Below are 14458 nucleotides of genomic sequence, written 5' to 3'. Positions count from 1 at the left end.
CCGGCGCCGGCGAGGATGTCCGTGAACTCGGGGAGTCTCCCCGCGTTCCATTCCCGACGCTGGTGAGGCCGGAGCACGTCTTCATCAACGGCCACGATCTCATCTCCGACGTGCACCCGGCAAACCCGAACCCCTGCAGCAACCCTTTCTTCTTCCTCTTCCACGAGATCTGCTCCGTCGAGGGTCTCCAGGGTGAGCATTCCCCTTCCCCCTCTTCTTCCCCCGCGTGTGCCTGCCGCCATCCTCGCGTAGATCAGACAGGCTCAGTGGAGAATACCATGTGCCGGCAGTGCGTGCGCGTGTGTGAGGGGTAGGTCATGGGAACTGCTCAAAAGGGCAACCTTCCCCTCTCTGGTAGACTCCAATTCAGTAGCACAGTGGTTTGTTGTTCCTTGTGAGATGGGCAGGTTGTAGATTCGATCCAAGGTGAAGCCCCCTTTTTGAGTTGTTTGTTTTGGTTCAGTGGTAGATCGACAGCAGAGATAGTTCTCCTGTCCTGCTGCTCCTCTTAGAGCAGAAGTCGAGCAGTAGCCCAGAGGTAGTGGGGCTGTGCTGTAGTCCAGAAGCTGTGGGTTCAAATCCCACAGGCTCCTTTTGTTTTCTTCGCCTTTTTTTTGTTTCTTGTGCAATACTTGGGCAGCAAGCTGATGCTCCCTTTAGCTAGAGTGTGGTGTATGTGTGTGAGTAGTTGCTACATGTGTAGTGAGTAGTGTTAGTGTGTATGTGTGTATGTGTGCATGAGAGCATATGCACTAGTGTGTGCATGTGTGTATGTGTGTGGGTTACCCCCACATACTTGTGCAAGTTTGCACAAACTCATGAGAGTATGTGTGTGTGTCCAAGTGCTTGTGCATGCACTAGTGTGTGTAGATGGTGTGTAGGTTTGTGTATGTGTGTAGCTTTGTGTGTGTGCATAGGACAAGAGGTGCATATATGTGAGTGTGTGTGTGTGTGTGGATGTGGTGACACATTCATATATGCAAGAGGGCAGCCCTCTAGATACACCCCTTGTTGGTGTGTGTGTGTGTGAGCACACATGATGATGTGTAGGTGTGTAGGTGTTCATATATGTGGTGTGTGTGGGCATGAGTGCATCTATGCACTTGTGCATGAGGGCTAACCCCTCATGCTTTCCACCATGGTGTGATGTAGTGATAGATGGGCTTGTGTGTGTGCATGTGTAGGTGTAGGAGATGCTACATATGATTTCTACACATGTGATAATGCTCTTATATGCTTATGTTGATTTCTATGTTGTTTTTCGAGCTAGCTTTATGCCTACTTGTTCCATGCAAGTACCCATGGGTAGAAGCATCCCAGGAATCCACTGGTGGACTCACTTCGGAGCAACTTCATAAACTGTCATTTTTCTGTCTTGATGCCATGTTTAGAGCTTAGTGTCATGTGGTGTGTTGGCCCTATGAGGATGAATCCTTGATGTGGCAGTAGTGGGTGAACCCCTCTACATCATGGAGTCTTGGTTTTATACATAGGAGTTTGTATGCACCTGTTGTGCCTTGTCAAAGTTGACACTTGGCTGAAATTGTCAGCTGTGTGAAAATTTGTGATTTTCACTAAGTCTGAGAAACTGCTGTTATTTTTTTCCCTTGTTGATGTGGTTGCACAAGCTCATGTGTTGGGAATCAGCCCATGCAACAAACTAAGGTTTGTGAGCTTTTGTGTTTGTCTATACCTCTTTTAAATTTCATGCTCTTCCACTTCCTGTAGATATCATTTTGGAGGCTGCCAAAATGCTTCAGAGCATAAGCAGCTGGTGAAAATCTGAGATTTTCACTTAGTCCCAGAAATCTGTTATTTTTTTGCAAGTTTGTGTCCATAGATCTTCCCATGTGTGATGCCTTTGTAGTAGATTCTTGCTCAGGCTTGTAGTGCTTTTGAATGGCTTTAGCCACATATCTTGTTTGGCTCATTTGGGTGGTTGTAGGTACTTTGAATGTTGTAGACAAACTGCTATGATGCTGTTTAGGACAGATTGCATGTTTTAGTTGTTTTGAAGCTTGTGTAAGCATTGTTGATGGTGTGGTGTGTTTCCTTGCACCACTCCACCTATATTTTTTGTTTGATCTTTTGGCAACCTGGAAATACCAGAAGAGTGCCATTGGAGTGTGCTTGTGGCGGATTTGAACCGTAGGACTCCATATCTTGTTTCATAGTTTCCAGTTGATCCGTAGCTCCGTTATCTACGTTCTTTGTATGTTTTTGCATCGTTTTCTCGTGATGCATCTGTTCATGCCATCCTCATGCATGCCAAGATAGCTTAGTGTGAAGTTCTGTCCAGAAGTTTATCTTCTCTTCTCATGCATATGAAAGTGACTAGGATAGTGATGCATGCTTCCTTCTCATCTCATGCATCATATTGTTTGTTGCATCAAGTTGTGTTGGTGTTCATTAGCTGTTATTTTTGTCTTGGGTAGCACCGGGATCGGAGAGCGAGTATGTGGATTCCGGAGAGTACATGCAGGACGATAAAGAGCAGTTCCAAGCTGAAGACATCACACGCAAGATGACCGTGACCTTGATACCGTATCTAGCCTTATTATGCTTAGAATCACGTTTCCTTCGATATATGCTCGCTGCCTACCACTTGATAAAAATTCCTCTTGTTAGTGCCATGAAACCCAAACACCTTCCCCTCCCAGCTAATGTTGTTTGGCTAAGTAGGCTTGCTCAGCTTCTAATGTATAGCTTTGCTAGTTGCATGTGCCAGCTGTCTCATGTGATAACATGAGTATTTTGATATCATTATGATTAAACTGCTATTTAATTAATGCACCTATATACTTGGTAAATGACGGAAGGCCTATCCTTTTGCTGGGTGATTTGTTCCGTTGTTGCCGCCTTAGTTTCGACTACCGGTGTTTGATTCCATAACTGATCGCTCCTAACACGGTCGGGGTTGTTATGGGGACCCCCTAGATAAATTGTGTAGTGTTATGGCTTGTCCGGCACGACCCAACATTGGTTTTAATTTGCTAATCACCTAATAATAATTTGCATAGGGAATAGATACCCCGAGGATTGAATCAACAACCCAGGCTAGTGCTCCTCATGAGTGTTGGTCCAAATTGAGAAGACTATGGGGCCACCACGGGGCAACCCGAGGTTTGGTATAACTCGTAGTGTGACTCATCCGTCGTGTCCTGAGACTGAGATACGCGGCTCTTATAGGGGTCGTCGACACGACAGGAGGTTCTGCTAGGTTCAACTTACCTTAGCGATATATCTTGTGTATAGGAATCCCGGTGAAACTTTGGGTCTCCTCAAAGTTGAAGTTTTCCTCTAAGGAATCCGACGAGATCAGAGATTCGTGATAGAGGATTACTTTGCGGTCCGTGGCAGTTTGTGATGGACTAGTTGGAGCACCCCTGCAGGGTTCAATCTTTCGGGAAGCCGTGCCCGCAGTTATGTGGCAAACATGGATAATTTGTTAACATCCGGTACTACCTAACTTGAATTAACTCTAATAAAACTGCCAACTGTGTGTGTAACCGTTATTGTCCCCTTCAAAGATCTCTCTTTGATCAGGAACACGATGGGGTTAAGTTTGACGTAACCAGGTGTTCAGGATCACTTAGTGATCACCTAGTCCTCGACCGCTCGCGTAGACCACCATATCAATAACTCTGATCTTCGTAAGTTAGCCACCATATATGCTTAGGATGCTGCAACCTATACACTAAACCTTCCTCACCTAATAACTTGAGTAGTTTCGGTACCAAGGTCATCTGATTGCTAAGTCCCCGTGGCTCACAGTTTACTACAACACCCCAACAGGTACAGGTACACCCGACGCAGGAGATCCAGATGGCACGCAGCTGGCGTGGCAGTTTGATGAGGAGAACGACCGCCTGTACGTGAACTATCCGGAGGACTAAGGCCGTGGTCGTGATCGTGGGCCAGCATGCGGGATATCATAGTCTTTTCCTTGTTTCATGTAGTCCGTAGCGGGACGAACTTGTCTGAATTATTGTGTGGATGTAAACCTTATATTATACTATGTCAGATGGCAAATGTATTCCCTATTTGTCATTCTTCGATTATGTATTGCTATGATTATCTCGCTTGCGAAACGCTTAGATGCGCCTCTTTCCCTTTTGGGGCATCGCCCCCAAAATAGGAAAGGGCCGCATCTTAGTCATTAGAGTTCTACTCCGTTAGCTCATTCCTAGCCCTGCATATTGCCATGTCATGCATCGCGTTGCATCGGTGCATTATATTTATTGTTTCTTCCACCTCTTCTTACCGGTAGACCTTGAGACTGACGCTGCTACCAGGTATGACTACCCACCTAACGACCAGCCCTTTGTCGTAGAGCAACAAGGCAAGCAAACCCCCTTGATCATGCCTATATCGCATATTTCTATCTCCCTCATGCTTGCATTAAATTTTGCTATTGTTATAGTTAGCTCCTATATCTGATGCATATTATGTTTATGATGAGCTACTACTTTACTCTACCACACTTTAAACTATTTAGTATAGGTGGAGCAGTGATCCCCATTTACCCCCCCCCCCCTAGTCAAGTTGCCCCGCTTTATCATTGAAGTCTTGGTCATTTGATCAACGATCCAAGACCCGTCACATCACTCACACCCCTTCAGTTGTATGAGTCTGCATAGCTACCATCGAATACCGAGGGTGACACCTCGTTACGTACTCCGATGTTAGTGCTATGGTGTAGTTGACCAGCGGTGGTTCTCGAAGGGTGATTCCTCCTTCACAACCTCCGATTTCGACTCTGTCGTACAACCCATCAAGCATGGTCCATCGATGGTGAGTCCTCCTTGGCAACCTTGACGGTTACATCATTCAGAATCCATCGAGGGTGATACCTCGGATCCCTCTAATGTTACAACCACACAGTTACTTGACCGTGCTACTGGGAACATGAAAGGTGTGTTGCGGGTGGATTCCCGCGTGAATGTGACGAGGCGTGGCTGGGCATTCTGGTCCTTGACACACATCCTCGAGATTAATTAAAATGCTAATGGATTTGGGTATTTGATCTGAGTTTGTCAGGAGACTTTTTCTCACTAACCTTCACATGAGAGAAGTTATGGGTGCTCGACGTCGTGGTATCAGCCGAACCTCTTGAGACGTCAGCAATGGAGTGGCACGCGCTTGAGTGGCCCGGATAATCATCGTTCTTATGTAAGAGGTGCTAGGGCTGACATCGGCCGCCCTCGCATCATTGAAGTAGCGCAAAGGGTGATGGGGCCATGACCCATGCGCACTTAGGATTTAGACCGGCGGGCTGGTCTCTCTGTTGAGCTTAGGTAGGGTTGCAACGTGTTGATTTTCTGAGGCCGGGCATGAACCACGAAAGTGTGTCCGACCAGAGTTTATCAAGCATGTTGGGTATTATGGCGCACCCCTCCAGGGATGAAAATTAACTATTCGGATAGCCGTGTCCACGGTTATAACATGATTTGGAGTTGTGCCTCGATCTTATACAACTGCAACTGTTACTTAACTAGAATTTTTGCTGCGGGGTTGCTTCCTCGCACGTAGTCGAGGAAGAAACTCTAGGTGTGACCCTAATTAATATTGCTGCAACAATATGACTATTTGTAAGTGCATCTAGTGCCCCTTAGTGATTTTGGTGGTTTGAAGACTTATAGGTTAAGTATCTAATGTGCTTATAAGTGTACACAGGATCTATAGGTCATTGAGGAGTGTGAAATATTTGAAGAATATCAACCCCTAAAAATATATGTATTCAGTTGAAGAAATTGGTCTGAAGCTGAAGAAATGAATCGCGAAGAATTTGCGATGAAATTGATATTCCTCATAAAGATATTGATATTGAGAAGATCGGTGGTTCCTGAAGAAAATCGTTCTAAAGAAATTGAAGCGTGAAGATTTTCGCTTTCTGTTTTATTTTCTTCGCATTTGATGAATAGGAACACCGTACTGTTAAAGGGGGTCAAAGTAACACTATGGATTGGATTTCCTCATGATGCTCAACCCAAGCCAAATCCTATCAAAAGCCTCAAATGAGGAATATGAGTAAGATGAGGACTCTCACAGTTGAGAGTCCCGACCGTTTCGATAAGCCACGCCAAGTCACTGATCTTATCCACTCCAACGGTCATATTATTTAAGGGCATTAATGTCAAATCATGTCGGGATGCTCCCAGGCTATAAATAGCCGCCCCCCACAACTAGTAGCTGGTTGGCTGCTCTGTTAGAAACTGACACTTGTCATAAGAGCAACCCAATTCCTCAGAGCTTTCGAGAGTAAATCATCAGTGAGGAAATACACCACCCACCGAAACCACAAACCAAACCTAGTGATTGAGCATCACTGAAGAAGTTGTTCCTGTGTGGGACTGAAGCCTTTTACCTTTGAGGACTGTGCATCCTCCAGACGGTTAGGCGTCATGGTCTAGAGCAATCCAGTAGTCAATTGTGAATCGCCGGGTGACCGAGTTTGTGAGGGTTTGGAAGTCTGCCCTGAAGACTTACAACGAGTGTTGGGCGAGGACTGTGTGTCCTTAGCTCAAGGAGAATACGGTAGGGACTGTGTGTCCCGGGACTAGGTGTCCTTTGGTTTAAATACCAAGCCGCTCCAAACCAGATGTACAACTATCACAACAGTTGGAACTGGGTCATCAACAACAGTCTTCACCAAGAATCGGGTTTTAGTTCCTCAACTCTTTACATTCTCTGTATTATGTGTTGATGACTTTCATTGTGACTGTTTGAAGAATTTGCTGAAGACTTTCTCTGAATTTCCTCAACCCGAAAATTCTTCACTTGAGTAAATCATCATCTGTATTCTGCGTGCCTGCTTGCTGTGCAATCTGTTTTCATAATCTTCACTCTGTAATACTGTTGTTGTGAACAATTGCACAACTGATCCTTAACTGTTTCCGCTGTAAGTTAGTCATCAGTGAGGAATTTCCTCAAAAGGAATTTCCTCAGTGATGAAATTCTAAAAATCTCCTATTCACCCCCCCCCCCTCTAGTCGATATAACGCACTTTCAATTGGTATCAGAGCAAGGTACTCCCTTGTTCTGTGTGATTTTGGTTTAACCACCTGGAGTTTTAGTTATGTCGACTGCAGGCATGTTCAAGGTGACTGCACCATGTCCCACCTACGAAGGGAAGAACTTTCCTTTCTAGAAGAACAAAATGCAACTGCATCTGCAAGCAATTGACAATGATCTCTGGTATATTGTGGAAAATGGCGTTCCCCTCGTTTCTGCCAGTGTCACTAGAGCTGATGTGAAGAGATTTAAGCAACTCGATTCTCAAGCGAAGAACATCATCTGTGGCTATTTGAGCCCAGGTCATTTTGGAAGAGTAAGTGCTTTGGGATCTGCAACACTGATATGGGAGAGATTGTGCAAGGTAAATGAAGGAGTATCAACCCAGCGTGACTCTCGTGTTGATATTCTTTGAAATCACTTCAATCGCTTCAAGAGACATGACAATGAATGCTGCCAAGACACCTTTGATCGCCTCACTGATATATCCAATGAACTGCAAGCACTGGGAGCTCGAGACATCACTGATCACGAAGTTGTGAAGAAACTGCTGAGATCCTTGGATTCCTCATTTGACACTCTAGTTCTGATGATTCAAGAAAGACCAGACTACAAGATGCTAGATCCAGCTGATATTCTTGAAATGCTAAATACTCATGAATTCCAGCAAGAAGAAAAGAGAGATCTATATGGACCAAGCTATTCCAGACCACGAGCACTGAAGGCTAGAGCAATTTCCTCATCTGAAGAAGAAACAGATGACAGCAGTTGTGACCCTGAAGAATTTGGACAGGAGCTTGCAATGCTTGTGAGGAAATTCCAGAGATTTACACGACGAGGACAGTTCGGTAAATCATCAAGAAGAGACATGAGGAAATCAGAATCTGCATCTGAGGACTACAAGAAACGGACCTGTCACAAGTGCAAGAAATCGGGCCATTACATTGCTGATTGTCCTCGCTGGGGAAAGGAATCAAAGAAAAATAAATACAAGGATGACAGTTCTGATGACTCAAAGAAAAAGAAGAAATCTTCAAAATCCTCATCATCAAAGTTCTCTTCACACAAGAAGACTAGCTTCAGAAAGGCTCGGGCACTTATTGGCAAGGAATTGGATTCCGAGGCAGAATCAGAAGAATGTGATGAAGAAGGCTCTGGAGAAGATTCAGAATCCGGACAGGCTAGTCTTGCACTAGCAACCAATTTCGTCAGCAAGTCGATCTTCAATCTTGAAGAAAATGAGTGCACCATCCATACTGATGACTATGCTGATGACTTCGCTCCAACCTATTGCTTCATGGCAAAAGGTTGAAAGGTATCACATAATGCCTCCTCCTCTGATTCAAGTGACTGTGAACATGATGATTACAAAAAACCCAGTTACAGTAAACTTGCTATCATTGCCACTAAACAACAAACTGCTCTCGAAAAGCTTCAAAAACTGCTAGACAAAAGTGATGATCTATTGAATGAAGAAATGAATCTTAATCAAATCCTCGCTGATGACATGAAAAATCTTCAGTCTAGATTTGATATTCTGCAGGATCGTTATGATACACTCCTCACTGATCAAGAGAAGCTTTCCTACGAATTTCTTCAAAGGAAGCTTGATCTTGAGAAGCTGAGGATGTCTTATGATGATCTTCGTATGGAAAATGATTCATTACTAGCTCAACAGATCAGCGCTAGTCAAGTTGAATTTATTCCTCCATGTCTTAAATGCATTGATCGTGAAACTGCTAATTCTTCACCAGAATCTTCAAATGCTACCACTGCTACAAATTCTTCAACTGCACCTGTTGTGTCTATTTCCTCACTTGAGGAAAACACAAATGTCACTGATGAAAATGCAGGGTTGAAGGAATTGTACGTGACAGGCATGTACAAAAGCCTCAACGGACATCAAATCCTTTGTGATGTGCTCAAAAAGCAGATCTTAAACAGGAACCCGAGGAAAGAAGGAATTGCCTTTGAGAGGAAATTGAATGCTGATGGATCTTATTGGAAACCTGAGCAGTATCCCAAAACCTCATGGGTTGCTGCTATTGGGCCTCCTTTTGATCCATCTAATCTAACTGGCTTCTCATGTGAATTATCCTATTCCTCGGATGAGTCATTTGATTCCAACTATAAACTGTTCAAAAATCAATCTGGTGAAGTATTTGCTCGATATGTTGGAACAAACTGCAGGAATGGCCCTCCTCTGAGGAAAATCTGGGTTCCCAAAAGCTGTCTTGAAAATCTTCAAGTGAATGTCCTCATGACATCACCTCTGAAGAATCTGAACCCCAGATCAAAATCCTCAGGAGGACCAAAGTCTTCAAGAGGATCAAAATCCTCAACTGGTCAAAACTATGCTCGTACCCATGCTTCTGCGTCTAACATGCAGGGAAACTACAAGGAATATGATTATGAGCGCTACTCCTCAAATCACTATGTCCGTATATCCTCAAACCAGTTCTCTGCATACTCATATGAGTACTTTAACCCCCCTACTGTTAAGGGAAGTGCATTAGCTTCAATGCAACCTTTCTCATATGGTGCTCGCAGGATGTTGAACGCTTTGCCACCCCTTCAGATGTGGGTGATGAAGAAATCAAACTAATCACTTCTGCAGGCCAGGTCTCCAGATGAAAATCATCATCTGAAGAATTTGCTGGAGACCTGAGGAAATGCTTGATAGGACGCAAGCTAATGATTGATGAAATAGAAATATTTCACACGTCCTTACATTTCTGTTATGATGAAATTACTAAACTGATGAAATTAGTATCATATTCTTCAAACTTGAAGCATATGAGATGGTAAGCTGTACTAATTCATCTGCAGGATGACAAACCCAAAAATACTGAGTGGGTTCTCGATAGTGGCTGCACACATCACATGACTGGTGAAAAAAGCCTACTGATGAATATGCCACTAACTCCATCACCTCTGAAGCAAATCACATATGCTGATAAAGGTAAAAGCAAGGTATTGGGACTTGGCAAAGTAGCTATTTCCAAGGATAGGAATATGGACAAAGTGATGCTTGTTGAATCCCTTGGTTTTAACCTCATGTCAGTCTCGATGCTTTGTGATCTTGATATGATTGTTATCTTTGGTAGATATAGATGTGTAGTCATCATGGAATCGGACAGATCCAAAGTCTTCGAAGGTGTAAGAAGAGGGGATTTGTACATTGTTGACTTCTCTACAGGTCCTCAACCAGCCACTTGCTTACTAGCAAAAACCTCAGAAGGATGGCTGTGGCACAGAAGACTAGGTCATGCAGGCGTGAGGAATTTGCACACACTTGCAAGGAAGAAGCATGTCATTGGCATCGAATCTGTCAAATTCCTCAAGGATCATCTCTGCGGTGCTTGTGAATCTGGGAAAATGACCAGATCCAAGCATCCCTCCAAAACCATCATGACCACTACCCGTCCATTTGAATTGCTTCATATGGATTTGTTTCGACCTACTCACTATGCAACACTAACCAATGCAGCATCTCTATATGGCTTTGTCATAGTTGATGATTATTCCAGATACACTTGGGTGCATATCATAGTGTATAAAACTGAAGTGCAGGAAATCTTCAAACGATTTTCTTCAAGGGCCTCGACGAACTTCGGCATCAAGATCAAACATATTAGGAGTGATAATGGAACCGAGTTCAAAAACACTGGTCTTGATGATTATCTTGATGAACTTGGTATTACTAACGAATTGTCTGCTCCTTATACTCCTCAGCAGAATGGTGTTGTCGAAAGAAAGAACAGGACTCTGGTTGAAATGGCAAGAACTATGCTTGAAGAATATCAGACTCCTCGTCGCTTCTGGCCTGAAGCAATCAACACTGCATGCCATATCATCAACAGGGTATATCTTCACAAACTCCTCAAGAAAACCTCATATGAACTCCTCACTGAGAAGAAACCCAATGTAAGTTATTTCGAAGTCTTCGGTGCAAAATGCTGGATTAGAGATCCTCACCATAGCTCAAAATTTGCACCTAAGGCACATGAAGGTTTTATGCTCGGTTATGGAAAGGACTCGCACACCTACAAAGTCTTCAACAACTATCACAACAAAGTTGTTGAGACTGTAGATGTGCGGTTCGATGAAACTAATGGCTCGCAAAGAGAGCAATTGCCTTCTGATCCAGATAAACTGTCCCCTGAGGAAGCGATAAAGCTTAAGCCTACTGAAGACATTGTTCCCACTGAGGAAATTGAAGAAGAAATAAGCCCTATCGCTGACAGAAACCAAGAAGATGCTCCTGAGGAATGCAAGAACACCACTTCCTCGGCCCAAACAAAATCCTCAACCAGCTCATCCGAGGATTGCAAATGAAGTAGAACTTGACAAAATCCTCAACGACATCAAGGCGCCAGGTCCTCTCACTCGCTCAAAAGCTTCACACTTAGTTAACTTTTGTGGGCATTTCTCTTTTGTATCTATCACAGAACCCTCAAAAGTAGCTGAGGCTTTTCTGGAACCGGAGTGGATCCAAGCCATGCAAGACGAACTTCTTCAATTCAAGCTGAATGACGTATGGGAGCTCGTCAAACGACCCGATCCCCGCAAGCATAACATCATCGGCACCAAGTGGATTTTCCGAAACAAGCAAGATGAGGACGGTCAAGTGGTGAGGAACAAGGCACGACTTGTAGCCCAAGGCTACACCCAGGTTGAAGGAATAGATTTTGATGAAACTTTTGCACCTGTTGCTAGACTTGAAGCTATTCGAATTCTACTTGCTTATGCTAATCATCATAACATCATCTTATATCAAATGGATGTGAAAAGTGCATTCCTCAATGGTAAGCTTGAGGAAGAAGTATATGTTGCTCAGCCCCCAGGTTTTGAGGATCCAAAGAATCCACACAAAGTCTTCAGACTCAAAAAGGCTCTGTATGGCCTCAAGCAAGCCCCTCGGGCATGGTATGATACATTGAAGGAATTCCTCATGAAGAAAGGCTTCAAACGTGGTTCACTCGATCCAACTCTTTTCACAAAATCTTATGATAATGAATTGTTTGTATGTCAAATTTATGTTGATGATATCATATTTGGTTGTACTGACAAAAGATACAGTGATGAATTTGCCTATATGATGAGTGAAGAATATCAGATGTCTATGATGGGGGAGCTGAAATTCTTCTTAGGTCTTCAAATTCGTCAACAAAACAATGGAATCTTAATATCACAGGAGAAATACCTCAAGGATGTTCTGAGGAAATTCGACATGCATGAATGCAAAGGTGCCAAGACTCCAATGCCTACCAACGGTCACCTCGGCACTGATGAAAATGGTAAAGATTTCGATCAGCAGGTATACCGTTCTATGATTGGCTCTTTATTGTATCTATGTGCATCTAGGCCAGACATAATGCTTAGTGTTTGCATGTGTGCACGTTTTCAAGCAAAACCGAAGGAATCACACCATAAGGCTGTGAAACATATTCTTCGATACTTAGCTCACACACCAACACTAGGATTATGGTATCCCAAGGGCTCCAATCTTCATCTGGTAGGGTATTCTGATTCAGACTATGCTGGTGACCGTGTGGATCGCAAGTCAACATCTGGCACATGCCATTTCCTCGGAAGATCACTTGTTTGCTGGTCCTCAAAGAAGCAGAACTGCGTATCACTCTCCAGTGCCGAAGCTGAGTACATTGCTGCTGGTTCTTGCTGTGCTCAATTACTATGGATGAAGCAAACCCTCAAGGACTACGGCATCAACATGAAGAATGTGCCTCTCTACTGTGACAATGAGAGTGCTATCAAGATTGCCTACAACCCAGTACAACACTCGAAGACCAAGCACATCCAGATTCGTCATCATATTCTTCGGGACCATGTCCTCAAGGGCAATATCCTCATCGACCATGTGAAGAATGATGATCAACTGGCTGATATCTTCACTAAGCCCTTGGATGAGAAAAGGTTTTGCAAGTTGCGGTGTGAGCTAAATATCTTAGAGTCTTCAAATGTTTTGTAAAAACATGCACACATCCTAACACTTATGCAAAGTTGATGACTTAGATGTGCAACACATGATGAAACATTTTTTTTCAACCAATGAAGAAAATCACTCTGAATGTGAAGAAATTAACGAAGAAATTGATTCTCAGGGCCCTACAACAATGGTACGTGGCGTCTGTAATCAACATTCTTATATGGTGGGCAACGCCACCGCCCAATGTGAAATTCCTCAAGTTGATTTTCTTCAAATGATCAAATTCCTCACAATACATTTTTCATCAAAACAGTTGTTCTTAATTGTGATGATCTATTGCAAAATCTTCAAAAACACTTGATGACTTTCATTTGCCTAGGTAGACTGTGATTTCTAGTCCTCAACAGCATTCACTTATTGCTATTTCTTCAAGTTGATGTTTCTGCTAAGTGAATGTGATCGGACCCTATTTTCCCTCTATGCTATACTTATCCAGTCTATTCAATTCTTCATATGCGTTCTACTTGAAACTTTGTTTAAAATCCTCACTGCATCCTTGTCAGCTGATGATTTTGTAATGAAAATCCTCAAATCTTCGAAAAATTATTTTCTTCAAAGGAAGAGTAACTGAACCCCCACTTCCCACGATTGGATAGCCACGATCTCCACTATCTCCACCGCATCGTACGGGAGCTACACGTGTCCTGCGGAGACGTAGAGGCAAGGGCTATTCGGTCCGAAACTTTCGCGCCAAACAGTAAATTTCGGGCTATAAATATGTCCTTAACCCCCTCGGTATCATCTTCTTCGCCTCATCGCTCTCCAGCCACAGCACACCAAACCCTAGCGCCACCGCTGGTAGTCTTGTCGCCGGCAAGGAAGAGCTTCACTGCCTCAACCTTCTCGCCGCCAGGATCACGCCGGAGACGGAACATCTACGTCCGCCGCCGCCGTAGACGTCCTCTGCTGTCAGGTTAGGGTGCATTGGACACTTGACCGAAGAACCTCTCCAACACCACCTTTTTCTGTTCTTTGTTCGCACCTTCCAGGGTAATTATATCCCATTTTTACAACAGATTAGATCTAAAATTTTACCTCTCCCTTGTGAAATCTGTTTTTCTTCAAGATACGATGCGCACATGATTCCTCACACACTATCCATCACCACAATCATTGATGAACTAGCTAAGCATCTAAGATTTTCACGAGATTCCTCAATTGTGCGAATTTTCGGATCTGTACAACTCTGGAACCCAAGAACAGAATGCTTAAGCAAATTCCTCAACCACTGGTTATATTCCTCAAACTATCAAACTTTTCCTTTTTCTTCAAATTTGAGAACGCATATGACCTCTCCAAATTCCTCGCAACTATACTCTGTTCACAGGTACACACATGTCAGCTGATGAATCTCTCGGTTCTCATCACATTAACTCATTTGCAGCGTTTCTGGAAGAAACTCTTCAAGGCTCATCAGAATCCTCAAGAGTTCAA

This window comes from Hordeum vulgare, chromosome 2H, assembly GCF_904849725.1.
Source record: "Hordeum vulgare subsp. vulgare chromosome 2H, MorexV3_pseudomolecules_assembly, whole genome shotgun sequence".
NCBI lineage: Eukaryota > Viridiplantae > Streptophyta > Magnoliopsida > Poales > Poaceae > Hordeum > Hordeum vulgare.
This window is presented reverse-complemented; position numbering follows the sequence as displayed.